The sequence below is a fragment of the Podarcis gaigeae genome (genome assembly GCF_964106915.1).
Source record: "Podarcis gaigeae genome assembly, chromosome: Z".
NCBI classification, from domain to species: Eukaryota; Metazoa; Chordata; class Lepidosauria; order Squamata; family Lacertidae; genus Podarcis; species Podarcis gaigeae.
In genome coordinates, this window is record NC_139691.1 from 46,586,716 (window position 1) to 46,614,298 (window position 27,583).

Consider the following 27,583-nt stretch of genomic DNA (forward strand, 5'->3'; position numbering starts at 1 on the left):
GATTCAGCGATGGGGCAAGCTGACTCTCAGCTTCAAATAGAGGAAGAAATAACAAGTAGGGAAAGCACCAATTAACTTTAATTGCAAGAATGGTTGAACACATCTTCCAACAAATTTGAGGTATCACCTCCCAAAAACTCAATTATCCCAAGAGGTCCATAGATTATCTGTTAATAATAAGCAGGTACCAATAGACCACCAAAGCGAAATGGCGTCAACAAGAGTAGACCCCTAAGCTCAACACAGAATGTGTAGAGGTACTTAAAATCAATTCATCTAATCTTTCAACCAAAAAAGATCTGCATGACAATCTGTGGAAGTTCAGATCAAACTCCTAACTGGAAAGGCACCCAGCGTGCCAAACGACATCTATCAGACTTACTTGGAATTGGACTTACAGAGATCAATCTAGTTGGGACTGAATCCCTGAATACCACAAACCAATTCCAAAAAATCATGTTAACTTTTTCCTTTACCAGACTGCCCTTACTGATCCACAAGTTGAAACCCAGATTGTCAAGCAGAGGAGTTTTTCCAGCCCGGGTATTTCTCAATTCTATTGTTGTGCCCTTATGCAAGATGAGGACTGGGCTACAAAGCGACCCATAAAACCAAAGCCTGGATCTCCAATGGAAGAAATGACATCGCAAACAAACTTGATAAGCTGGGAGGAAACAGACATGCCCAAGTTGAATCCACAGAATCATACTCAACATCAGTATAATCCCTTGGAAGATGATTTCCTCAACTCCTTTAGGAACCTCTCTCAGGAAAAGCAACAAACAGTTATCAAGAGGCTTGACCTTATGAGCCAGATGTTGAAAGAGAACAAAGAATCGGAGGTAGAGACTGACAACAGACCCAGTGTCCATAACTGCTTGATATCTACAAAACCACCGGAGTTCTGGACAAAGATGAGATATTTAGATGAGGAGGAGTTAGGAACTACGCTTAAGGAATCTCCGCTGGTGAGTAATTTGCAAAGTAAAGATCCAGTGAACACAAATGTGAGCACTTCATGCCCAATGACTGAAATTATTGAACATCTGGATCACACTACTAATATAAATGATACCCTGTTGCCTCAAAAATTGGCAAACTCTAAAAGCACAATGACCAGCAATTTACTAAGAGGAAATCACTATAAAACAATCAAACTTTTATCATGGAATATAACAGGGTGGCTGAACAAGATTCAACAAATTGATTTCTGTTCCTATTTACAAACACATGATATCATTTTCCTGGAAGAAACCTGGGCAAAAGAAGATACTACGGTTGAATTACAGGTTTTTACAAGTTACACCCAACCAGCACTTAAAACTGCAAAGCATGGAAGGCCTAGCAGGGGGCTGGGGGGGCTGGTGTCAACATCTCTTAATGTAATAATTCAACTGTTCCCCTTGCTGACCACCTCTAATTTTTTAGCATTGTTCCTCTCTGATAGTCTTCTGAGAAATACTGTATTTGCATGTATATTCCCCCAGTAAAGTCCTGTGGGGAACTGAGTTCATATTGGGGAAGTATACTCGAAAGTATAGATTCTTTGTCCCCCAACCCTCGGTTTGTCTTGGGGGGTGACTTCAATGCCCGGATTGGCCTTCTCTCCCCACAAAATACAATATTATCTGAACCAAACTTGGAGGACGAACCCGAAATCTGCCAGAGGGCAGCAATGGACACCACCTCCAACTACGCTGGGAAATACCTCTGTGAACTTATAATTAAGCACAATATTTTGTTATGTAATGGGCATGGACAAGGGGATCAGGGGGAGTATTTTGCTTTTATTTCCCTCAGTGGATTTACTAGCACCATAGATTATATCCTAACATCTAATAATGTGCCAGTTAATCGAGACACACTTAGGATAATCCCCAGAGCTGAAAGTGACCACTTTCCCCCCAAATATTGGATGAAATGGAATATCTGATACTTGGAAATAGAAGGTTAAAATGAAATGCACAGGTCCAGGAAAAAATGATCCAGATCCTGGATTCCCATAAGTTTGCTTTATTAAAGGGGGAAATGTTGTTAGAAACAGGAAATGTAATCAGACTGAGAATATAATTAACCGAATGCGCCCACTGATGACCACAACCAATGTGATCAAAAATAAAAAGTTCAAGAGACAGACATGGTTCGATAAGGAAAGTCAGAATAGTAAAAAATGTCTATCTAGGGAACTTAGAAAATTGAACTTAAAGCACAATAAGCACAATCTTGCTCTACAAGCTGAGGTAGCTCAATTACGAAACAGTTATAAACTATTACTTAAAAGTAAGAAACAAATATATTATGAGCAACAGTGGAAAGCACTGGGAGATGCAGCACTTCAAAAGGACTCAGGGAAATTTTGGCATCTGGTTGCCCAAGGGTACACCAAACTGTATGTTTCTCACTAAACTTTGTACATGATTGTCTATTGTATTATTTAATATTACTTTTAATATATTAGTGGCCCCGTGGTGATTTTAGCTTATAAATTTTATTGTCTGATGTTTCAATTTGTATATTAAGGAGTTTCTATAGCTTTGTGCTATAGAACTGCCTGGAAAAGACCCTGATGTTGGGAAAGATGGAGGGCACAAGGAGAAGGGGGCGACAGAGGACGAGATGGTTGGATAGTGTTTTCGAGGTTACCAGCATGAGTTTGACCAAACTGCGGGAGGCAGTGGAGGACAGAGGTGCCTGGCGTTCTCTGGTCCATGAGGTCACGAAGAGTCGGACACGACTAAATGACTAAACAACAACAATAGCTTTGTGCAGATTAGGTCATGTTTTGACAATGCAAATATTTTACGTTTTTGTATCAAACTAGTATATATTTTATTGAATGACATTGTATACATTGCAGCAGCCTTTGGCTATAAGCAATAAACTTGACTGACTGACTGATTTGGTCTGAACAGGGCAGTGTGTGCAGATCTGCCAGGTATTCCATAGACATCTGATAGGACACTGTGAGAACAGGGTGCTGAATTAAATGGGCCACTGGTCTGATCCAGCAGCCTCTTATTCAAAGCACATGACCTCCCTCCGAGAATCCTGGGATTTTAAAAGGTGCTGGAATTGAGGCTCTGTGGGAGGTAAACTACAGTTCCCAGGGTTCTTTGGGGGAAATCAAGTGTTTTAAATGTGTTTTGGAGTCCCTAAGATAGTTGGATGGTGCCTTGTACTCCTCCTTCTGGCAACTCCTGAAGCCAAGCTGATGCCAAACATATTGAAAGGATGGGACCAGCAGTGGGTCCAATGATCAAGAAGGTGGTTTTTGCACAAGCTGTGGAGGGAGGTGAGGGACAGGTGGGGCTCCTCAACCTGGGAAGATAGCCCATTGAGGAGAACTCTGATTCTAAACCTCCACTACCTTGCTGGATAACTTTGGAAGAAGAAAAGGCTAAGGAGCAAACTCTACACAAATCCAGAGTGAAGTTCCTGGATGGCCTTGTATGCCTCCTTCTAGTAAATCCTGCAGCCTAGTTGGTGCTATTGCTCTTCTTTTCTTTGGACCACATCAGCAAGACTAAGAGTAGGGTCTTGTCATCTGGGCAGCCCAGGACCTCCATAAACACTGTCCAGGTTTGTGCCCTGAGGTCACTTTGGTAATGCTAAGGTAGCTGTTTGACCTCACCCCCAGAGCTGCACTTCATTGTCTTTCCAGACAGATGTCAACAACAAATGTGCTTCAGATGTATGTTGTGTTAGCAGCCCATGAGTTTGCTACAAGAATATGGATGGAACTACTTTAACTCCTGGCTTTTTGTCCATTGATTTCAGTCTAGTATTTTCCCCATCACCTGAGATGCACCCAGCCACTTCTTTCTTCTCCAAGTTGCCGACACACTGCTTGTCTTTGCCCTTCACTTCAAGAGCTCCTCAGACACTGTTTTGAGCCCTGTTTGTTTAACCGACACTGACTTAGATTCAATATGATGCTTGTAACCTGGAGGTGAAAGGCTCTAGATCCCATTACACTACCCATGACCTCATTCTGTAGGGTGACCTACCAGAAACAGTTGATATCTATCTTGACATGTATTGTTATCTGATGTACCACCTCTTGAGGTGATCTTTCCATATTGCCAGGTCAGATAGGCTCATGCATGTCACCACCGAGAATGTCTTAAAGGACTGTTATCTACGTAGTTACAGCTATTTGGTCCAGAGAGGTCAAGTCCCACCGGAAAGGTCTGCTGGAGCAGTGGTGGCAGCTTAAGAGAATTTCAACAAGGTCATATAATTTTACATCTTTGTTCACCGAGTGCACTGACTGAGGTGGGCCCAGAAAATGCGACTCTTTAATTATGTAACAGAATCTGTATACTGCTTAACTGTATAAACCACACATGAATTAAAATGATCAACAAAAGTAAGATGTTAAAAGCAAGCTGGCCAAACACACACACACACACACACACACACACACACACACACACACAAACAAAACCCCACAACCCAAAATACAAATTAGTTCAGCTGTTAAAATACATGCATTATATATGATAAATACATATTTAAATGCATGCAAATATATATTAAGATGCATGCCAAATACATACTACAATGTACATGTCTGGTTAGCCTGGCCTATACCAAAAGGTTTTTAGCAGACATGGAAAACAGTGCCATGTAAGAGCTCCAGAGGAGCTGCCACACTGGAAGATCAGTTCATTCCGAGTGTAGAAAACATGTGTAAGATAAAGGTAAAGGGACACCTGACCATTAGGTCCAGTCACGGATGACTCTGGGGTTGCAGCGCTCATTTTGCTTTATTGGCCGAGAGAGCCAGCGTACAGCTTCCGGGTCATGTGGCCAGCATGAGTAAGCCGCTTCTGGCGAACCACAGCAGCGCACGGAAATGCTGTTTACCTTCCCGCTAGAGTGGTACCTATTTATCTACTTGCACTGGTGTGCTTTTGAACTGCTAGGTTGGCAGGAGCAGGGACCAAGCAACAGGAGCTCACTCCGTCGTGGGGATTTGAACAACCAACCTTCTCATCAGCAAGCCCTAGGCTCTGTGGTTTAACCCACAGTGCCACCCACATCCTGGAAAGCATGTGTACTAGCACAAAATGCTGTGGCCTGACTGGTCACAGGGGCAAACAGTTGCCATCATATTGTACAGGGCCAGGGCAGAAACTGGGTAGGGTGAGGCTGCTGCCTCAGACAGCAGAAGCCCTTGAGGGGGTGTCCCCATGGGTGCCTCCACTGGCAGAGGAAAAGGCATGCGGGGGGAGTGCACCACCCCCGACAGCACAATCCCGGCGGGGTGCCATCGCTGCTGCCATGCCCCTGGGACGTGTGCCAGCCCCATCCCCGCCTGCTCTCCACCCCCCGGTGCCGGAGCCTGAAGCTCCACCACTGGGCATCTCATCTGCCCAGCAGCATCTGCAGAGGAGTGATGCTGGCATCGATGGCAATTTCTAGTGAGATGTTGCTAATTTCCAGCAAGAAATGTGAGAATGATAAGGAACATATCAGAGAGTAAACCCTTTTAAACTCAGTGGGATTTAATTCTGAGTAAAAATGCTTAGGAATGCAGTGCAAGGCTGCACAGTCTTTACCCAGTTACCTGGGAGTAAGCTCCATTGAATTCAGTGAGACTAACTTCTAAGGAGACATGTAAAGGCTTGCAGTGTAAGGATCAATTTACAATAAAGGAATAAACACTCCACACGTTTCCTTAAAAAATTGGTGGCTGCTGTAGCATTGCAATTAAATAATTTAAAGTGGATTGGTTACACTTTCCTTCAAAATTACAGGAAGAACTTCACCATTTCCTTCATTTTTGCACGCACATGCGCACAAACACACACACACACACACACACACACACACACACCTTTTAATTGTTCTCCAAGACATGAAGGGGAAGGAAATAGGAAAACTGGAACATTCCAGGGTCAAATCAGAAACTGGGATGGCTTCTGTAATTCTGGGACGGTCCTTAGAAGCTTTGCAATTTGATTCAGATTCCAGCCAAATCTGATTCAGACTCCAGCACAGCCCTAGTTTCCAGACACCTCACCTTCTCTGGGCATGCTCTAGTTTGTCAACTAAAAGCAATTAGTTGCTCTGGAGCACTTGTGCTGCTTTTTTAGGTTTTGTTAAAGAAAAACATGTGCAAGCACCCCAAGGCCACAGAGGTGCAAAATCAATTTCTGCTATTTTCTATTTGGACTCCCATCTGTCAGAAAATAGGGTGAAAGCAATAATAATTTTTTATAGATTGGAACACCTGACAGGAGGGGGAGGGGGGAGGTACAAGGGAAGGCTCAAGAAAGTAGCCTAAATACAGTCTCAAATGCAAATTAAAATTAGGGTGCTCTTTCACACTTGGCCCAACAGCTGAGCCTTGCTGATTGTCGGCTGTATGTCTCTGGTTCTGGATGTTGATTTGTGTGCCTAGAGTGAATGGTTGCAGAGTAAACGCCCACTCTGCTGACTCCATATTTAATCATGAGAAACAATGTCAGATGATTGCACTGTGCTCCTAGTATGCCCTTTGATGTCCTACTTGTTTTGCTCCATTGAAGCAGTAGGTGGCTAGATTATTCTGAGAACACGAGAATGCAGGAATTGCCTTGTGAGATGGGACTGAGAGCCCACCTAGTCCACTGCGTTGTTGCCAACTGCAGCAGCCAGGAACTCACAAGCAAACCATGAAGGTGATGCCCTTTCCTTAATGTTTGTCTGGTAACCAGAGGCATACTGCCTCTGAACATGCCAGTTCCATTATTCAAGGGCATAGTGCTTGAAGCAGGAACTATTCTTCAACGGCAGACAGGATATTTCTGCCATCCTGGTTAAACCAGTAATGGGAAATATTTTTCAGCCTGAGGGCCACATTCCCTTCTTGGCAACCTTCTGGGGGCCACATGCCAGTAGGAGACATGTCCAGAGGTAAAAGTGAGCAGAACAACAAATGCATTCCTCCCCCTCCTCTGTACAGTAAATTATTTTCCACACATACTCACTCTCTATCATCCACCCAGCCAAGTAAGAGGCATTATCAGAGTCTGAGGGCAAATTGCAGCCAGGCAAAAACACTAAGAAGGTGCAAAGCAAGGCTGGTTGTGTCTGAGGAGGGTTGTGACCTAGAGAAAGTCCTGAGTGCCAGCTAGAGGGCCACATTTGGCCTCTGGGCCTCGGGTTCCCCACCTCTGAGATGAAGTGACCATTTAGCACAGTGCTCCCCAAACTTGGGTCTCCAGCTGCTTTTGGACTACAACTCCCACCATCCCTAGCTAGCAGGACAAGTGGTCAGGAAGAATGGGAATTGTAGTCCCACAACAGCTGGAGACCCAAGTTTGAGAAATGCTGGTTTAGCATATGACGAGCAGAACCTTTGGCCAAGAACTTGGAGAACTACTGCCAGTTAGAGTATGCAACACTGAACTGGATGAACAAATAATCTGGCATATTGTTAAACCATTCAGCTATAATGGCTAGCAGCCTTTGGCTAGGGTGACCCTTACATGTTCTTAAAGCCATCAAACTTTATTAACTTGTACAATCGCCTTACCCCATATATGCCTACTCAGCCACTTCTGTATGTGGAACTGGCAGGGTTATAGGTGTGATATCATACTCATTCAGCACTTGTAAGAAATCCATCTCTTATTGTGACAGCTCTTTCCCTTTGGAACTCCTTGCCTATTGACGATAGGCAGACGCTTTCACTGTACTCTTTTCTGCACCTGCTTAAAACATGTTTGTTTAGTCAAGCCTACCAAGACACATAGAATATTGACATCTGTTTAATCTCTTTTTCCTTGCTGTTGATTTTCAACCCTCTTTTGAATATTTACAAATGCCTGCTTTTAACTGTATTTGAATGGTAATTTCAATGCTTCTGCGGTTTTTTTGTAACTGACTTAAGAGTTTTTATTATTTAATCAAGCAGTGTATAAATCTTGATATATAAAAATAAACATGGGGTGGTAAATTCCATAATTAGGCATGGTGTGGGGGTGCCCCCTTCAGGCGCAGCATCAAGGTGTGGCATGGCTGGGCACCTATCTGGGGCCCATACCCTAGCACAGGCTCCACAGACAGGAAGTCCCCTGGGTCTTGCAGCAGGGAGGAGGGAGATTCATTCAGAGAGGGAGGATCTATGGAGTGTCTTTCCTGCGGGGGGGGGGGGGGAGGCATCTCTTGAAAACCTGGAGCCAACATTGCCTCCATCTTGGATCAGCCCAAAATCTTTGCCACCTGAGACTTCTAACGCAGCAAGGCAGAAGTGCTTCTCTTTGTTGCCTCTCTCCTAATTTTATAAACTCCTGTCTTTTCCCCCTTCACCTTTTGAGTTTCAAGCTTTAGCCTTTCCTTGATGCACCCTTGATGTTTTGAGTTGTTCTTTTCTGTATCTTTCCCAGCACTATGATAACCCTTTTTCCCCCTTCAGATTTTCCAGGTTAAAAGGTAGCAACCTCAAGCAAAATACAGCTGCTTTCAACTGTTCAAACTGTCTGTCTGTCTGTCTGTATTGCAGTGTGCAAAGAATTAATTGATCCCTTACTTCAGTTTTCCCTTCCTGCATTAGTCAGGAGGCCCCTTTCCTTCCATTTGCACTGCAAAGCGTTTCCATTTCTGAACATTTCCGACTAATCACAGTAGGAGAAACCACCATTTTGTTTCCTTACCCCACAATTCTGGGTAAAATGGTGGCATGAAGATGAAATGCTGCCAGATCAAATACGCGCCTCATCTGTCTTTCATCACCTCCTACAGCTCTTCCCTGTCTGAGACGTCAATCTGAATTCTTAATCATGTTAATATTTGATTTGTTGGAAGTTAAAAACAACACCAAACAGTAGTGTTTACATTGCAGTCAAGCTCTGGTGAGAAGCAGGGGGGTTATTTCTCATTTCCCCCTTTGCAAATCAAATCGTTTACCCAAAACAGTTTATTAGAAGGGTTGATTCAAATTTTGAAATATGATAACTGTACCTGGGGATAGAGGGGCATCCAATGAAAACAACAACAACCCACATTAAATTATACATTTTCTGGTCTCAGTCACAGATGCTTGAGGAATTTCTTCTTTACACATTCCAATTCAAGCAGACATAAACCACCACTCCTGGATTAATGTGTGGGTTGGAATGCATTTAACCTTCGGATTTCACCATGCTCTGAATTTTGCATTGTAGCTCTTGGCTTAAACAAAAACAAAAACAACCTTATATAATGATGTGTATCTTAGGATAAAATAGGTTTAGAGAGATGAACTTTAAGAGAAGTGTGTCTTTTTGGAGAAAATTAGAATACATAAACTTATACTGTACACTGATTTATTTATTTTTTAAAGTCAGAAATTAATATGAGAACAAGATAGGATTTACTTATAAATGACCCGCATATAAAAATGAAACAGACTGGAAATATTAGGCTGAGATTTTTCTGTGTCCCTGGTAAACCACTCTCCCTGTGGCTCTCTATTTCTCTCTTGGATATGTAATGTTAATATTTAGTTTGTGAATTCCTGGAGTGGTTCTTCTTCAGGATTCATCTCTCCATAGAACAGAGGCTGTGAGTGGCAAGGTGGTGCCAAGGTCAGCATGGTGCAAACACACCAGTGAAGCCAATCTGGCAATCCTGCTGGCATGTTTGCACCTCACAACTGCCCCATCCTTCCATCCTGGTATGCAGCAGCAACTCAACCAGAAGGAGACCAAGTGAGTGGTGCAGACCCACCACGGCACCTGATACCTCTGTAGAAAAATAAAACTTCTCATTTGGTGATGGGTGGATCTTAAGCCCAGTGTACATAAATGTATCAACATCAATATGTCATTTTATCTGCTGCAAAAAGTCATTTCAAATAATGTGTAAATGAACACAGCACATAACAGAGTAGATCTTTCACTATAATCAGGCTGCAGCAATGGGAAAGACGGCACTGCTGGGTCTGCCGTCTGTGTTGAGAGACCAGTTCCATCATGCTCCTCCTTCAGCTGTCGTCTGCAGCAGCCATTCCATCTGGCTACATGAAATGGGAGGGAGTCAGGGTTGAAGGGCCTCTCCAGCAGCTCAGTTGAGAGACCTGCAACTTTCAGCTCCTCCTTTAACTCCTTCCATTCAAACTGGTGATTATTGCGTATTCAGACCCAGAGACCTCGCCCCTAAATAAATTCACACCTGACTCAAATTTTAGTTTTGGTTTTTGGCAGAATTTAGGCCACAACTTTATTGATTACAGAAGGTGAGTGGTTGCATAGGCTCTGGTTCGACTAGCTCCCTGCACCCTTGCAGGCAGCGCTGACCCAGGGCACCAGCATAGGCCAGCCAAGGGTGAACACCTGGATAAGCGGAAAGACGGGAACAGGCTATCTCCACCACCCAAATGTCCCCCTGGACTCAGGCACGGGCACAACTCCCTCTCGGGAGTTGACCAAACCAGTTGAGTCCATGGATTCCTTTAATGGAATACCCTTCACATAGGGATAGAGAGACCGTTCTCCCATCCCTATCACCTTGAACCAGTGCCTAGCCACCACACAAGCACCGCGCTCGCCACCAACCACTGCTGACACTGCTGTCAGCCACAAATCATTCCCAATTAAAGACAGATCAACCCCATCAAGCCTGTAACGGGACGCATCACGGAAGGTAACGCTCAAGGCCAGAACCTTCTTGGCCACAGTGCTCTGGATGCACTTCCTGGCCCTCCTGGTAGCATCTGGGCATCGGCTACCATGCCACACATGTCGCTGCAACAGCTGCGACCAAAATATTTTGAGTCCAGGAAGAACTGCCTTCAACTCTTCCAAGTCCTCCTGCATGCAGGTCCACAGGCTCAAGCAGGGAGCTTCCGGCAAATCGTTCTCACCAGCTGCCTTGTTCTCGGAATGACAATGACACCCACCTGAGAGGTACCAGTATTGAGTTCTGGCGAGTTCCTGCTGAAAAAAAACCCTGCCCTTTTGTGTCATGTCATTTAGCTTGTAAACTTGAGGGCTGGGGCTGTCTTAGTACCAATATTTGTAAGCTGCTCTGGGATTCCTCCCCCTCCCCCTCTAATATGTAATGGGATGGAAACACCAATCGGACAGTACAGTATAGCATAATATAAGCAGGTACGTAGGTTCAACACTGGAAGGTGTGGTTAAACCTCTAAACATATTATTACAAGCAATCTGAAGCTGGTGGAAGGGATCCAACACCTTGCCAAGCCTATTATCAATGTTCCCTTTAATATTATTTTATAGCCTGTCTTGGGTTAAATCCAAGCAATTGTACCTAAATGGCTTGCGGATTGAGCTTACATTCCAAGTATGCTTCTTCCACAGTGAAATCAAACTGTGGCAGGAGGGGGACGAAAACAGAGCAATTTTAAAATATGCACAAACCCATGTTTAGACAGTTCTGACTTTGTCTTTTTCTTTTGTGCTGGTGAATATTTCATGCACTGATTTTTATTTTATAGCAGGATCATAGTTCCAGCAATGTAATTGCAAGCAAGGGAACAGTTATGCTTTCTACAGTACAGAAATGAAAGTCTTTACCTTTAAACTAAGATCTGCTCCACAGAATCAAATGCCTACAGGGACTCAGGAACAAGGGCAGAGGGGGGGTATAGGACTGAAGATAGCCTTTTAATGGGTTCACATGGGCTCCTCCCCCCCAAATAATATATGAATGTGGCCATTGTTTCTCTCTGCTTCATTTTGCTTTCAAACCTAGTTTAACAGTACAACCAGAATTTTTTCGCCAGTTGTAAATGACGGCTTGACAAAATAATCTGAAATGAGGCTGTGCTGAGTGTAATTACAACCCATGTTTCCAAAATTGAAACTCCTGAAGGGGTTAGCCTTGGTTAAATTTTTAATTCAGTTATTTAAAGTGTCTGACTTACTGATCAGAATATTGTTTTAAAAGAGTGCCAGTTTAACACAGCACAGAGTAGATTTCCTCCTTCTGTAAGTAGTGCCTCCTCTAATTTTTGAAGTTGGCAGAGGTTCAAAGTAAAAATATTGTATTCCCAATAACATCTCTCTCTTGCAAGCATTTCCCTTGCAAAACACTGATCCTTTTAAAAATATTTTTAAAAATGCAATTTGTGTGCATTATTTCATTTGAAAACGTCCAGCTATTCTTATATTTTTGCTGATTTATTTTGGTCAAATAGCTGAGTTGGTTAGAGCATGGTGCTGATAATGCCAAGGTTGCAGGTTTGATCCCCATATGGGACAACGGACTATTCCTGCATTGCAGGGGGTTGATCTAGATGATCCTCAGGGTCCCTTCCAACTGTGTGATTCTATGAATTCTATCCCATCATTATTCCATCATGGAACCCAATAGGGAGGTCATGTGAATGGGAACCACTCATCCAGGAACTGTCCAGACCCAGATGTGGTTAGCAGCAGCAAAATAGTAACCTCCTGTGCCTTCAGACCATATGCTGGACCATTGCTATAAAGCAACCTCAAAGAGGAAAGGTCCATTGTTGTGTATCAGCCATGACTGCTGAATAGAAACTCAGAACTCAGCAACCATGGAGACGTTCATGCTTTGTGAGTTTCTCAGAGGGATCCAACTGTCCAACATTGGGTGATGGATGATAATGGGCTATATCAGGGGTTGGGAACCCTCAGCCCATGTACCTAATTAAGTACAGCATAGGCCTCAGTTTGGCCCAATAGGCAGTTTCCTTCAAACCACACCCATTTGCCCAACACCTGCCACCATATGTGATGTCAGGTGACAGGAAAGGGAATATGCAGCTGCCAGTGTCCAAACAGGAGCCTTAAACTGCACTCCTAATTGCACATTGGCCAGGGAGCCTTTCTGTCACCAGTCTTTGAAACAAGCCTATCAGGGAACAAAAGAGGAAGTGAGAGAGGAAATGCAATAATTGGTTTGCCAAGCAGTGTGATGTTTGTTTAATGGGCTAAAAAGATGTTAAACTCTTTTGCAGTCTCCAGATACCATGGTGAGATGATATAAATTTTCATTATTAAGAAGGATAAATATATATTTATATGGTGCTTCCTTTGCTTCAAACCCTTCTAATTAAATGCTTAGTTTTCTTTTTACAACTGAAATTTGCCAGGGACAAAGCTGATTGCCTTAATTGATTAAACAGATTCACTCCAGTGTGACCGCGCTTGATTGCCGAGTTCTTTTTATCAAGAGAGTTCACGAGGGAAACAAAATGGGGGTATCCTTAGTCAAGTCAAATGAATGGCAAATATATGTTTTTAAAATGGCTGGAGATTAACTTCTTCAACATTGTCACACACATAAACAGGGGATGTGTTTCAAAATAATAAGGCTTTGAATAGTTTTCTCTTTTTAGTTTATATTTCATATAAGAGGAGATGAAACAAGGGGGACCAGCAACAAAAGGCTGCAGCGCAGAGTGCTCCTGTTAGGGGTGCCTGGCAGCCCCATTTTTTCCCATTCCCCATTTTCTTCCACTCAGCAAGTATTCAGCATTCTATGGCCACTGAGCATGCTCAGTCCCCCTTACATTTCCCCCCTAACTTTATCCTTTCGCAAACCTTGTGGAACATCATCAGCTCTCACACCCAGGCGGTGCCATTGCATAAGGATCAACACTGAGGGGTAAATTCACTAATCTTTTATATATTTTTGGAAGTAGCTTATTCACTATGCATATGGACACTTCTGAAGATAGCATGGCCGCATTTTGCATGATGGTCCCTGAGATCAAGAAGCAAGTTTTGCCTATGTTTGGATATAACTGGAAGCCATTTTGAAGCAAAATGGTGGACTGAACTTTCAAAATTGCATTGATTTTAACCACTGATTTCCAAACATCACTAAGTTTCTTTTTGTTTGTTTCTTTTCATTCCCAAGCACTGGCAAACGTGAAGTTTCAAGTACAGGAAACTCCCCACTTACACAGGAGTTAAGTTCCGGGCCCCTACACACATAAGGGAAATGAGCACATGTGGGGTGCACCCTATTGAAGTAGGGTGTTAAGTTGTGGGTTGACATAGCCGACGACCAGCAATTTCTCCAAATAGCTCTTTATTTCGTAAGCTGGAATAGAACTGACTGCAAACAGCTCAGCCGGCCTGCTTTTATAGGCAGCCGGCTGTCAACATTGTAACAATAGCCCAGAGTTCCCGCCTAAAATAACTGATGCGGACCTGAGGGAAAACTATCTACAGACCTGAGTGAAAACTATATACAGTATCCCCCTGCTGGCCCAGGGTGAAACTTCACTACATAACACCCCTCCCCACCGAGATAAGGCGTTAGTTACAATCGTAATGGTTTCCTTATATACAGCACTACGCGTAATGGTTCAATTAGGCACAAAAACATATTGGTTACATTTCCCATACTTAGACCAACAGTGATACATGTCCAACAACTTAGTCCTTTAAATAAGTTGGGCGCTTGGAAACTCTGCCAGACCGCCGGGGACTGGTAGCCAAGTCCGGAGAGCCACACAGTTCTTGCTGAGGCTGTGGTGCGACCCTAGGTGGCGTTGGAACCAAATCCCCTGGATCCGCTGCTGTGGGTGGAGCCTCCGCAAGTGGAGTGGTCTGAGTCTGTGGTAAGTTTGGCAGACCCTCTGAAGTGCTTGGTTCGGCTCCACGCTGGCAGTTTGCGAGGGAGGTGTAGGTGGGGCCTCGCCATCTGTACGTGTCTCTTCTGGAGCCGCAAGCGCAGTTGGGGGCACCTCAGTAGTGTCCAAGTCCCCAACCCTGCGCCTAAGCTGGTCTATGTGCCGTCGCCACAAGCGTCCGTCTTCGAGTGCCACCTGGTACGAGCGAGGTCCAGTGACTCCCACTACTGTGGCTGGCACCCAAGGAATGTCCCCCACATAGCTCCGGGCAAAGACCTGGTTTCCTGGGACAAATGACCGTGGCGCATTGGCACAGCCTGGGGGTTCAGCCACGGCAAAGTCCGGGTGTAGCCGGTCGAGCGGTGACCTGAGGCGGCGGCCCATAAGCAGTTCAGCAGGACTCCTCCCTGTGGCCGCATGAGGGGTGATGTGTTGCACGAACAAGTATTCGGCGACCCGCTCATGCCAGTCTCCCCGGTCCAGGCGCGCCAGTGCCTCTTTTGCCGAGCGCACCATTCTTTCTGCTTGCCCGTTGCTGGATGGATGAAAGGGTGCCATTAGGGCATGGCGGATGCCCAGTCCCAAAAGATACCGCTCAAACGTGCCTGACGTGAACTGTGGTCCATTGTCAGAGACAAGGACATCAGGACACCCATGCGTTGCAAACAGGCCTCGCAGCACCCGGATGACAGCTTCGGTAGTGGTGGAGGGCATCAGGGCAACCTCCAGCCATTTGGAATAGGCGTCCACCACTACCATAAAGGTCCGGCCGTGAAAGGGGCCAGCCAGATCAATGTGCACCCTTGACCAGGGTGTCTTTGGCGTCTCCCAGGTGTGTCCCTTAGCTGCCGGTGGTGCAGGCCTCGACTCTTGGCACGCTTGACAGGCGGACACCCAGGCAGTGATGGCATCGTCCATATTAGGCCACCAGACGTAACACCGAGCCAACGCCTTCATTTTGACAATTCCCGGGTGGCCAATGTGCAGAGCCTCCAGGACGCGCTGACAGAGTCCCTGGGGAATCACGACGCGGTCTCCCCACAGCAGACAGCCGCGATGAACTGAGAGTTCATGTTGTCTGGTTGCGAAGGGCTGGAACTCCGATGCAAAAGGCCCTTGTGGCCACCCCCTCCACACCCAGTTGAGCACCCGGCTGATGGTGCGATCCTGGGCAGACGCGGAGGCCACAGTGGCAGCTGATACAGGCGCTGCCGGAAGATCCTCAATCAGAAGGAGCGATGAAGCTGGAGCCGGGTCTTCCACAAATGCTGGAAGAGGGCAACGGCTGAGGGCGTCGGCATGGCCCATCGATTTCCCCGGGCGATGGATGAGCCGGTAGTGGTAGGCAGCCAGGAAAACAGTCCATCGCAGCATGCGTGGCGAGAGGACCGGTGGAGTTGGACGATCACCGGCGAGGAGGCCCAGGAGTGGCTTGTGGTCAGTGATGAGATCAAAAGTCCTGCCATAGAGGTATTCATGGAACCTCTTCACTCCAGCCACAAGTGCCAATGCCTCCTTGTCGAGCTGGCTGTAATTCCGTTCCGTCGGAGATAGTGTCCTGGAAAAGTAGGCGAGTGGTGCTTCTCTTCCATCTGGAAAACGGTGACTAAGGACAGCACCGATGCCAAAAGGTGAGGCGTCGCAGGCAAGGACCAGCGGCCTGGATTCACTGTACTGTACCAGCACACTGTCTGATGAAAGAAGAGCCTTGACCGCGTTGAAGGCCGCCGTCTCCCGATGACCCCAGGCCCAAGGCGTCTTTGTACTAAGGAGTCGGTGAAGAGGCTCAGCCACTGTGGCTTTGTGGGGCAGGAACATGTTATAAAAGTTCAGCAGCCCCAGGAATGCCTGCAACTCCGTCTTGTTCTTTGGGGTGGGGGCCTGCTGGATAGCGCGGATCTTGGATGTGGTCGGGTGAAGGCCGGAGGCATCGATAAGATAGCCCAGGAACTCTACCTGTGGAACGGCGATCTGGCACTTCTCTCTCTTTACCTTGAGCCCGGCCTCTTGGAACCTGGTCAGCACGGCACGGAGGCGCTCAAACAGCTGCTGGTGTGAGTCTGCAGACACCAAGACGTCATCAAAATATGGTACCACGCCCGGAAGCCCTTGCAGGAGACGCTCCATAAGGCTTTGGAAGATGCCAGGAGCCACACTCACCCCGAACTGCAACCGGCGGCAACGGAATGCCCCCCGGTGGGTGACGATCGTCTGGGCTTCAGCAGTGGCATCATCGACTGGCAGTTGTTGATAGGCTTGGGCAAGGTCCAGCTTAGCGAAGACCTTACCCTCACCCAGGGAATGCAGCAGGTGTTGGACAACAGGAACCGGATAAGCGTGCTGCTGAAGTGCCTTGTTGATCGTGCACTTGTAGTCAGCACAGATTCTCACCGACCCATCTGGCTTGACAGGCGTGACGATGGGGGTTTCCCACTTGGCGTGGTCAACCGGCTCCAAAACTCCTTGGGCGATCAGTTTGTCCAGTTGTTCGTCCACCTTAGCCTTGAGAGCAAAGGGAACCCGGCGTGGCTTTAGCTTGATGGGGGCGACTTGTGGATCAAGGCTAAAGAAGATGGGCGTACCTGTATATTGCCCCAAGGTGCCGTCAAAAACCTCGGCAAAGTCTTTGACCAGACCCTCAGTCTCTGCGTTAGAGATGCAGTTGATGCCAGTGACTTCCAGGCCAAGGGCATCAAACCAGTCTAGCCCTAGGAGGCTTGGCCGCTGACCTTCGACCACCACCAACCGGAGCAGGCCTGAAAAATCCTTGAAGGCAATCCGGAACCGGCCAACGCCTACCACGGGAATGTCGTTTCCCTGGTAGTCTCTCAGGTGTACGCGGTGAGAGTCGAGTTGCCTTTTGGACACTCTGGGTACCAGTCTTTTGATGGTGCTCCACGACACGATGGACAGGGCAGACCCGGTGTCGATCTCCATGTCACATGGAGCTCCTTCAATGAGCACCGTGACGTTCAGCTTGCGTCGCGTAGGCGAGTCGGTTTGGCCAATCGTGGTTCCAGACGGGCAGCGGCAGTTGGTGAGAGCGAAACAACTTTCCTTGGCAGACTGGAGTGAAGGCTTGGACTTGCGAGTTGATGAAGGGGGGGTGTCAGACGGAGCCGATCGGCAGACCTTAGCGATGTGGCCCCTTCTGGAACACTTCCTACAGATGGCGTCTCTGAATCGACACTTGGCACGGGAATGGTTGCCTCCGCAGCTGGCACATTCCGGTTGGCCCTTGGACTTCTGTTGGAACTTCCTGTGCTCCCGCTTTGTCTGGTGCACGTCATCGCCTTCACTGGAGGATGCCTCATCACTGCTGGCCTCTTCATGATGCACCGGAACTGGCTCCCTAGCAAGACGCTGGCTGCTGGACTTGCGGATCTCCTGGGCGGAGCGTTCAGCAGCTTCTGAGGCCACAGCCTCCTCAATGGCTTTCTGCAGCGTGAGGTCTGGGTTGGCGAGGAGACACCGTTGCAGATGGATGTCCCGGACCCCGCAGACGATTCGATCCATCAGGGCATCGTCTAAGTCTCGGAACTCACAGTGCATTGCAGCCTGTCGCAGGGCGGTGGTGTAGTTGTTGATTGACTCCCCCTCTGCCTGGTTCCGGTGGTAGAACGCATGGCGGGCAGCAATCTTGGACGGCTTTGGTGCGTAGTGGTTGCGGAGCTTCTCTTGGATCGTGTCCCATGGTGTTGCCTGGACTGCTTCGGGCGCAACCAATGCTCGGGCCGTCTCAAACACCTCAGGCCCACAGAGGCTGAGGAATAGGCCCCGCTTACGATCCTTTGATACTGCTGTCAGCTCGTTGGCTTGGAGGTAGCAGTCGAACCGAGCGAGGTAGGAATCCCATGATTCAGAGGCTGGCGCAAACGGCGGTAGAGGCACAAGTGAAGCCATGATTCCGATGCCGGCGTGAAGGGCGATGGATGGAACACAGTGCTCTAGCCAGAACAGTCAGCTCTGAATTGGTTCTGTCCAGTGATTTCGCTCAGTGATTTCGCTCTGTGATTCAGCTCAGTGATTCAGCTCAGTTCAGAGGCTGGCCGCATCTGGCTGTGCTCTGATGTCCATCGATCCCACCTTTGTCGCCAGTGTTAAGTTGTGGGTTGACATAGCCGACGACCAGCGATTTCTCCAAATAGCTCTTTATTTCGTAAGCTGGAATAGAACTGACTGCAAACAGCTCAGCCGGCCTGCTTTTATAGGCAGCCGGCTGTCAACATTGTAACAACAGCCCAGAGTTCCCGCCTAAAATAACTGACGCGGACCTGAGGGAAAACTATCTACAGACCTGAGTGAAAACTATATACAGTATCCCCCTGCTGGCCCAGGGTGAAACTTCACTACATAACATAGGGAATCCTTGTGGCTCATGAAGAGACCCTCCCCAGAACCTATTTGGGCTCTGGAGAGGGTCTCCTTGTGAGCCAGAGTGACAGCGGTGCTTTGTTGGGGCTGTTCAGCATCCTCACTTAAGAGTTGACATGTGGGGTATTGCAGCAGCCACTGCTGCTTCCCTGCACATCAGTTGAGCAGCCTCAACTAAGCCCCGCTGCCCCTCTGGCTCATGAGGAGACCCACCCCAGAGCCAGAAGTGGAAGTCCTCTTCAGGCTCTGTGGAGGGTCTCCTTGTGAGCCACGAGGACTCTCCAGGGTGCTCCCCACTTCTGGGTTCCCAGTGCCACACATGTGCATGGTTGCACACAAGTGGGGAGCTGCCTGTAACATAAAGAGCCTGATTCAAAGTGCTAGTTTTGACATATAAAGCCCAGTATATATTGGTTCATGACCCCCAACATCTTTCAGAGCACCTTGAGACAATTGCATAGAGGGCAATTGATTAATGATAACAAATAACAGCAGCAGCAATTTATGCTCTTAAAATGTTTTAAGTAGACAAATGAATAAAAGACTAAGAAGAAGAGAAAGACAATGAAGAAATTTCACAAACATGCCATTCTAGCCAGCCACTTCTGCTCATACTCTTGCTGCAAATCTCCTGGGCAGGGAGGGCCAGCTAATGTCATTCTGTATGACTTCAAGAACAGGCCACATTCACACCGTACATTTAAAGCACTATGATACCACTTTAAAGACTCGTGACTTCCCCCAAAGAATTCTGGGAGCTGTAGTTTATGGGTCCTGAGAGGAGGCGTCACAGAGTTACAAATTCAGAATACCTTGTGAAAAGGGATTGATTTTTAACCCACTCTAGAAATTGTAGCTCTGGGAGCAGAACAGAGGTTTCCTTACAACTCCCAGCAGCCTTAGCAAACTTCAGCTCCCAGAATTCTTTGGGGGAAACCACAACTCTTTTAAGTGGTACCACAGACCTTCAAAGTGTCCCTATTTTCCAGGGACATCCCTGATTTAGAGAAGCTGTTCCAGTTTCTGAGTTAATCCTGGAATGTCCCACTTTTCCTTGGGACGTCCCTATTTTCAATGGAGAAATGTTGGAAGGTATGGAATTATCTGACCCCTGAACCATCTGAATGCAATCTTGTATAGGGAAGTTTTTTTGTTTTGTTTTTTAAAGTTCAACGTTTAATTATGTTTTTATTTTTTGGAATGTTATGTACTAAGCTTGGATCCTAGAACAATAGGCAGGTAGGATCCTAGAATGCAACAACCTGACTGGCCTGCAGGAGCAGCCCAATCAGACCCCAGGAGGAAGTTAATCAGCCTATAGGCCAGTAGGATACTAGGCTGCAACAACTGATTGGCCTGCAGCAGCAACAATGCCTCTATGCCAAAGAAGGACCTAACGTTCCAGGTTGCTTTGGAGGAGGCCCTGGCAAGCGAAGCTTCTGAGAGGTCTGCGCAAGATTTCCAGCCGAGCCGGTCGCCCAATCCAAGGGTCCACCACGAGGACCTCACCGACAACTCTGAATCCAACAAGGAGGACGTGCACCAAGTGCAGTGACACACACAAGCCACATGCCCACCACAACTGCCTCAGACGGAAGAGGGGAACTGCGCAAGCTGCAGGGAGAGCCACGACCGGAGTACTTGTCATTGTCACAATGCAGAATGCTGACAATGCAGAAAAACAGGACACATTGCCCAGGTGTGCCGTGCCCGGCCCACCCGCTGCCCTGCAGCAGACGGCCGACCCAAGAGTCCCAGGCCCCACGGCCCGACACACCAAGGCAACTTGATGGAAATCACAGACTGTCAGGTATACCAGTTGCCCTATTCCAATGCGGAAAAAAATTGCATTGAGGTACAGATAGAGAGGGCCCCATGCTGCATGGAGCTCAACACAGGCTCAACCCTGTTCATAATCTTGGCACGGACATTAAGAAAGTTGTGCCCAAACAGGTGCCCCAAGCTCAGGCCAGCCCCATTCACTCTCTGGGACTTCCAGAAATGTAAGGTCCCCATGATTGGGGTGGGAACCTTCAATATAAAATATCAAGGGCTGAAGCGGCATTTAGACTTGATCATGGTCAAGGGGCCCTACGTTAGCTTACTGGGATTGGTGTGGTTTGGGCCACTGGGATAGCCATCACTGGGGTGAACTGCACCATTTCCACGTGGATGTGGACGCCATATATAAAGAATTTCCAGAGGTTTGCAATGGGGCGTTGGGACAATATACTGTCCCCCCCACATCAGCCTACAACTAGACCCCACAGTACGACTCATCAGGCTCAAGGCCCACCGGCAGTTGTGAAGGAAGTTAAATTCCACAATTTCTTGTATGGAGTACCTTTACCGTGGTGACTGACCACAAGCCACTGCTCAGCCTGTTCGCACCCAGAAAGCAGACCCCTCAAGTACTGTCACCCCACATCCTCAGGTGGTTGGTTTTCCTTGCCGGATACCAGTATACACTTGTCCACTGACCCGCAATGGCACTGGGCCATGCGGATGCCCTCAGCAGGCTGTTACTACCAGAGACCGGCCCCAATCCAGCACCCACACAAAAGATCATGAGCCTGGAACAGCTTCCCGACCGACCCATTCAGGCACCAGAAGTAGCATGCCACTCCATGAAGAAGAGGGTCATCTCCCGGGTCCTGGACTGGGTGTGGCGGGGATGGCCCAACAGCAAACCCAGACTGGAATTCACAGGCTACATGACCCACAAACACGAGCTGTCGGCCCACAAGGGGTTCCTGTTATGGGGAAGCAGGATGGTCATTCCCCAGCTCCTCCACCAAAAGGTCCTCACAGCCCTACACAAGACACATCCCAGGATAGTGAGAATGAAGGCCCTTGCAAGGAGTTATGTGAGGTGCCCTGGGATCGATGGGGAGATTGAAGCCTGAATTAAATACTGCCAGACCTGCCAGGAGTCCCGCTCAGATCCCCCAAGGCCCCCGTCCAACCCTGGAATCCGCCCAAGAGCCATGGTCCCACCTGCATGTGGACTTTGCGGGCCCCTTCCAAGGAAGAACCTTCTTTGAAATGGTGGACTCATACTCCAAATGACTGGAGGTCACCCTGGTACCATCCACTTCTATGGCCGCAGCCATCTGAGTATTACAGAGGCTGTTTGCGACCCACGAGCTCCACGACACTCACGTCTGACATTCATGTCAGAGGAGTTCCAGACTTTCACAGCACAAACGCCATCCATCATGCACATTCGGTGCCATTCCACCCTGCCACCAATGGCCAGGCAGAGTGCATGTTGGGGACCACCAAGGACACCCTCCAATGCATGACACAAGTCAACTGGGAATACCGCCTTGCTGCATGTTACGGCTTGGTCTCTCCCACAAACCCAAGATGACTCCTGCTGTTAATTATTTCAGATTTATTGCTAAAACAACAAACTAGGATGGAGCTCCTCTACTCTTCATCCTCCCGAGAAGATGGAGTTGCCTGGACCGATCTCCTTCCTCTTCCCCAGCATGGAAGCCCCCATCTTCTCTTGCGTATCTTTCGTGTGTCTCTGCCACTTTTGAGATCCTACGAGATTTGGGAGAGAATGTTTCCTGCATTCCAACCAGGGTGACAGGCCCCATGTCTTACGAGGTGTTAACGGAGACGGGCAATGCTGGTGCCGCCACTGCGACCAACTATGGCAAATATTCCCAGGGGGAAACCAGGAGGAGGGCTGGACAGAGGAATCTCAAGGGGACAGCTGGGAGGTGAGACCCATAAAACTGGAGGAGCGGGGAAGGGAGGCAGAACCAGTAAGCCCAGCGGTGACCTCCGAGGCCGAGCAGCCACAGAAACCAGAGCCACATCCAAGTGGACCAGTGGCGCCCGACCCAATGGCCCCATAGCAGCCAGCAGCCCTGGAACAAGAGCCAGAACCAGGAACCCCTACCAAGGGACACCCCAGACCACAACACATACGTAGGCGACCGGCATACCTTGATGACTATGAATGCTAACCTTCCGGGTGCAACAGGAACTTAGAGGGGAGGGGTTTTATGCACTAAGCTTGGATCCCAGAACAATAGGCAGGTAGGATCCTAGAATGCAACAACCTGATTGGCCTGCAGGAGCAGCCCAATCAGGCTCCAGGACCCAATCAGTCAGACAGTACTCATTGTGTAAATAATGTATATAAAGCCTGAGGTTTGGGGGGAAATTCAATCACTGTTCCTATGAGCTGAAATAAAGAACATGAAATTATTACTCGCATATAATTCATGGAAGCTGCCCATGGTGGCTGGGGCAACCCAGTTAGATGTAAGGGGTATAAATAGTAAAATTCACATTATGGAATGGGATGTCCCTATTTTTATTGGAGAAATGTTGGACAGTATGGTACCATAGTGCTTTAAATGTGTGTGTGTGTGTGTGTGTGTGTGTGTGGCCTTCTCCACACAGAGTTGTTCCAGGCCCTTTGTACAGCAATCACAATTGTTTGTGGATTACTTGAGGTCTTTCGCAAAGAAGAATTGTGTGGATGCTGATGTGCCCAAAAGGAGAACAGGGTGGGGGGAGAGAGAGACCTGAGGAAATTGGGATTTCCAATATGGAATCACGGCTGACACGGCTCTCCAAGCAGTGGTAGAGCTCAGTTACCATGGGGTGTTAATTGCATGTTCTCTGTGTTGCCATGGAGATCTGCACCACGGGGGCTTCCAGGTCACAGCGTTCTTCAGGGCAGTCTCTCTCCTTTGCCCCAAAGAACCACACAGATCCCGATTGCCACTTTGCACCTGTGAGAAGGTACCGCAGTGGACACGTCAACCGTTTGGCCTGAGGCTTCAGAACAGAGTGTGAGGTGGCACTCCAAATGCATGGCTGCCCAGTAGACGCCACACTGAGGTTGTCAGTTATCTTCAACTACAGAGACAAAAGGCAAGCTGTTTAAAGCAGGGAGCTTTTGAGAGGATATATTTTTACTGTGCAGTGGTAGAACAGGAAACAGAAGGAAGGCCAAAATGGCACTGGCCATAATGGGAATGAGAACGACTATAGAAAGTGGTAGCCCACAAATCTAGGCCATATCTGCACCTTACATAATAAAGCACTGTTGATACCACTTTAAACACTTATGGCTTTACCCAAAGAATCCTGAGATTCTTGATTCTGTGATCCTGCTCCAGGTGGATCACGTTTAGTCAAAACTCTCCACTATGACCTGTCCGTCTTGGGTGGCCCTGCACAGCATAGCTCATACCTTCTCTGAGTTATTCAAGCCTCTTCACCATGACATGGCAGTGATCCATAAAGGAGAATCAAATGGTACTGCAGCCAATAAGGCAATTAGTTGCCACTTTGGTTGTAATACTGTTTGATTCAAATGAAGAAGGCCAAGACATTTATAACATTAATATCCCTATTGCGTTAGTCACTGTGATATACACACATTTTGATACACAGACACCACATATGAGTGGTTAGACGTGTGATGTCTGTGTGTTATATACACAAACACATGTCCTCACACTGCTGACTTGAGGGGCACCCTTTTCCATTGAGTAAAAGTTTTAAAATTGATTTAGCCATCAATTAAACACTCGACTCCTATAGTCCATATAGTCTATATGGAACTTGCTGAACTGACCGGGAGACTTCGAGACCAGAGAGAAGAGATGGTGGAAGAGGTTTAAGAAATATTTGAAAAAATATGTTAATATTTAAACTTTAGAATAGCTTTGGAAGTGGATATAGGCTGTAGGGTTAGAAGTAGAAGATAGGGTATTTTAAAATGGTATTATTTGTAAGTGATAAAATGTGAAGTTATTTTAAGTGTGATTTAAAAAAAAGTTGGTTAGAAATTATATATATGTAAACTGCTAAAGATGAAGTAAAATGAAAATCAGATAGGTGGGACTTGGGGAAACCCGCTTAACAATTAGAAAAATAAGGATATGACAAGAATTTGTTCGTATTGTTTGTCTTTTCTGTTTGTGTTTATTATTTGTGTTATAAAATGAATTTTAAAAATTGGGGGGAAACAATTAAACACTCGACCCCTATTCAACAATCTGTTGTGTGTGAACCAGTCAGTTTTTTGTGACTGGTAGCTGAACTTGTGAACTGATCATCTGTGGTGCTATATCTGGGGGTGGCCACTCACATTATGCAAGTCCCCACTGGTTCTTGCAGGTAGACATACAAGTATAATCCAGTCCCATGGACAAGCTTGAAGGCATGGAGACTCTTTGATGGGGCTGGTCTCTGCTGGACATGGGGAGGTTGGACTAGAGTGCCTGACTAAGGACAGAAATTGGCAAGGATAATTGAAGTACAGTCATACCTTGGATTCCGAATGCCTTGGAACTCGAATGTTTTGGCTCCCGAACGCTGCAAACCAGGAAGTGAGTGTTCTGGTTTGCGAACGTTCTTTGGAACCTGAACGTTCAATGGGGCTTCCACAGCTTCCAACTGGCTGCAGGAGCTTTCTGCAGCCAATCAGAAGCCTTCCTTTGTTTCCGAATGTTTTGGCAGTTGAACGGACTTCCGGAACGGATTCCATTTGACTTCCAAGGTACGACTGTATGTAAAGCTAGGTTTACTCCAGGCATGATGGCAAAGTCTGGTCCCCAGTGCCTCTCTGCCACTATTTACTCCAACTTTTACTTAATAACATCTATAGATTAAGTCCACGTTTGAAAAGACAGAAAGAGAGATGGCATCCAAGATCACAGGCGGCAAGCTCAAGGCCCTTGCAACAATAGCTGTCAAGTCTCTAAATGTGTAGAGTATTAATGTCCTTGCACAAACAGGGATGGGACATTAAAGAAAAGTTTGTTTAAGTTGCACCTTTGTAGAAAATTAATTCAGGGCATGTGCTCAGAGTTTTGTTGGCAAGATAAAATACTTGCCTGGCTCCTCCTATCAGCTCCCCTGTCTTCTCTCTGCTGGCTGAACAGGAAGGTGGGAGTCAATGTTATCAACTGGCAAAGGTACACCAATGGAACAAGGCTGAGGCAGAGGGAGGGATCTTCTCCCTTCACAAAGAGAAGATCCACTCCTTCTTTCAACTGATTCCTAAGTTAACAACTATCCTGAAGCTTCAGTTGTGTAATGCTGCTGGCCTATTATTATTATTATTAATAATAATAATAATTTCAACATATTTGTTGCCTTCCACGAAACCTCAAGGTGACATACAATAATGTGGTTATACTACCCTGCAGCTGAAGGATTCATATATTATATAGCCATCAAGTTCTTGCTTGGTCATGAAATGCAATAGGCTGATTCTTTGTCAACAGGGCTCTCTCAGCCCTACTGACCTGGCAAGGATAAGATCGCACAATATTCACATACAACACCTTCCTTGGAGCAAGACCAGGAATGAACCTGATAAAACAGGGGTGTTGACCCTCCTTGTGCCATTGGGAATGTCCCATCAGTTGCAGCAACCAGCATGGCCAAAAGTCAGAGGCTATAGCAGTTGTAATGTAGCAACTTCTGGCTGGGTTGCAAACTTGCGTAAAATATTGGGGGGAGGGCCAGGTAAAGCCCTGCCCCATATAATTGATCACATGACATGGCGTGCACTCACTCACTCACACACACGCACACACACACACTGTTTGAATGGCAATGCCCATCAACTTTGCAGGAGCTCAGCCCTCTCAAATATTTACGGGGGGGGGGGGGGGCTGAAGGAACCTCAGCCTCTGGGAGTTGGCTGCTATGACTTCGGGGAACATGAGGTCCACTATCCCTGTAATTAAAAAAAAAAAAGCTTTTTGAGAATGATTTCTTTCTGGGGCTGTTACCTGATTAAAGTAATTACAGTTGATTAACCACATGGGGTTAATCCATTAAATCCACTTAATGTATATTCTGGTTGAGTTGTGTTGTCTTGGTTTTAACTAATGTTGGGGGTTTTGAGTTTATGATTAATCTGTTCTTATTTGCTGTTAGATATAGTTTTTTATTATAGTTTTTTTAAAGGGTTTTTCTGTACTTATTGCAATCTTGCCTTTGTTACTTTATTGGACACTGCCCTCAGATTACAATGGGATGAAGGTTTTTTTATATATAAAACTGGTCAGTAAATGACAAATAAATAAACCTCGCAATAAAAAGTAGAGCAATAAATAAAGCAACAATTCCGGAGGGAAACACATATTTTATGTTATTTTTTTCAGAACTACCGTGCACATTTATTGCAGCCACAATGAAGTCAGTTGGAAAAGGCATTCCCTTCTGCATATGAGATGTGAGGGCCGCTTCCAAGATTTGTAATTTTACATCATCATCATCATCATCAATGCATTATAGTGTCACTGATTTAAATGGCACCCTACAGAATATAAAGAGGACAGGTCTCTGCCTCTATGAGCTTGCAGTCTGAACCAGCAGAGGCAAAATAGGAGAGGCAAGGGACTAGGATCTAGGAGAACAGGGTTCAAATCCCAACTCAGCCATGATGCTCACAGGGTTGTTGTGAGGATACAAACATGCATGCACCAGAGCTAGGATAGCATAGTGGTTAGACTGTTGGAACTAAGACCTGGGAGGCCAGTATCAAATCCCTACTTAGTCATGAAGCTTGCTTAGTGGTTTTTGGCCAGGCACCGCCTCTCAGCCTAACCTATGTCATCAGGTTGTTGTACAGATAAAACACAGGAGAGAACTGTCTACTTTGAG

General features: G+C 46.7%; 1 long non-coding RNA gene across 1 annotated transcript in view; it reads right to left on the reverse strand.

Moving 5' to 3' along the window:
• LOC310837056 overlaps nucleotides 1–25,304 on the reverse strand; it is a 36,145-nt gene extending 10,841 nt beyond the window's left edge. The window contains exon 1 of the long non-coding RNA XR_014560387.1: nucleotides 25,233–25,304. This is a non-coding gene — a long non-coding RNA (uncharacterized lncRNA). The remainder of the gene's footprint in view (nucleotides 1–25,232) is intronic.
• Between the last annotated feature and the right edge of the window lie 2,279 nt (nucleotides 25,305–27,583).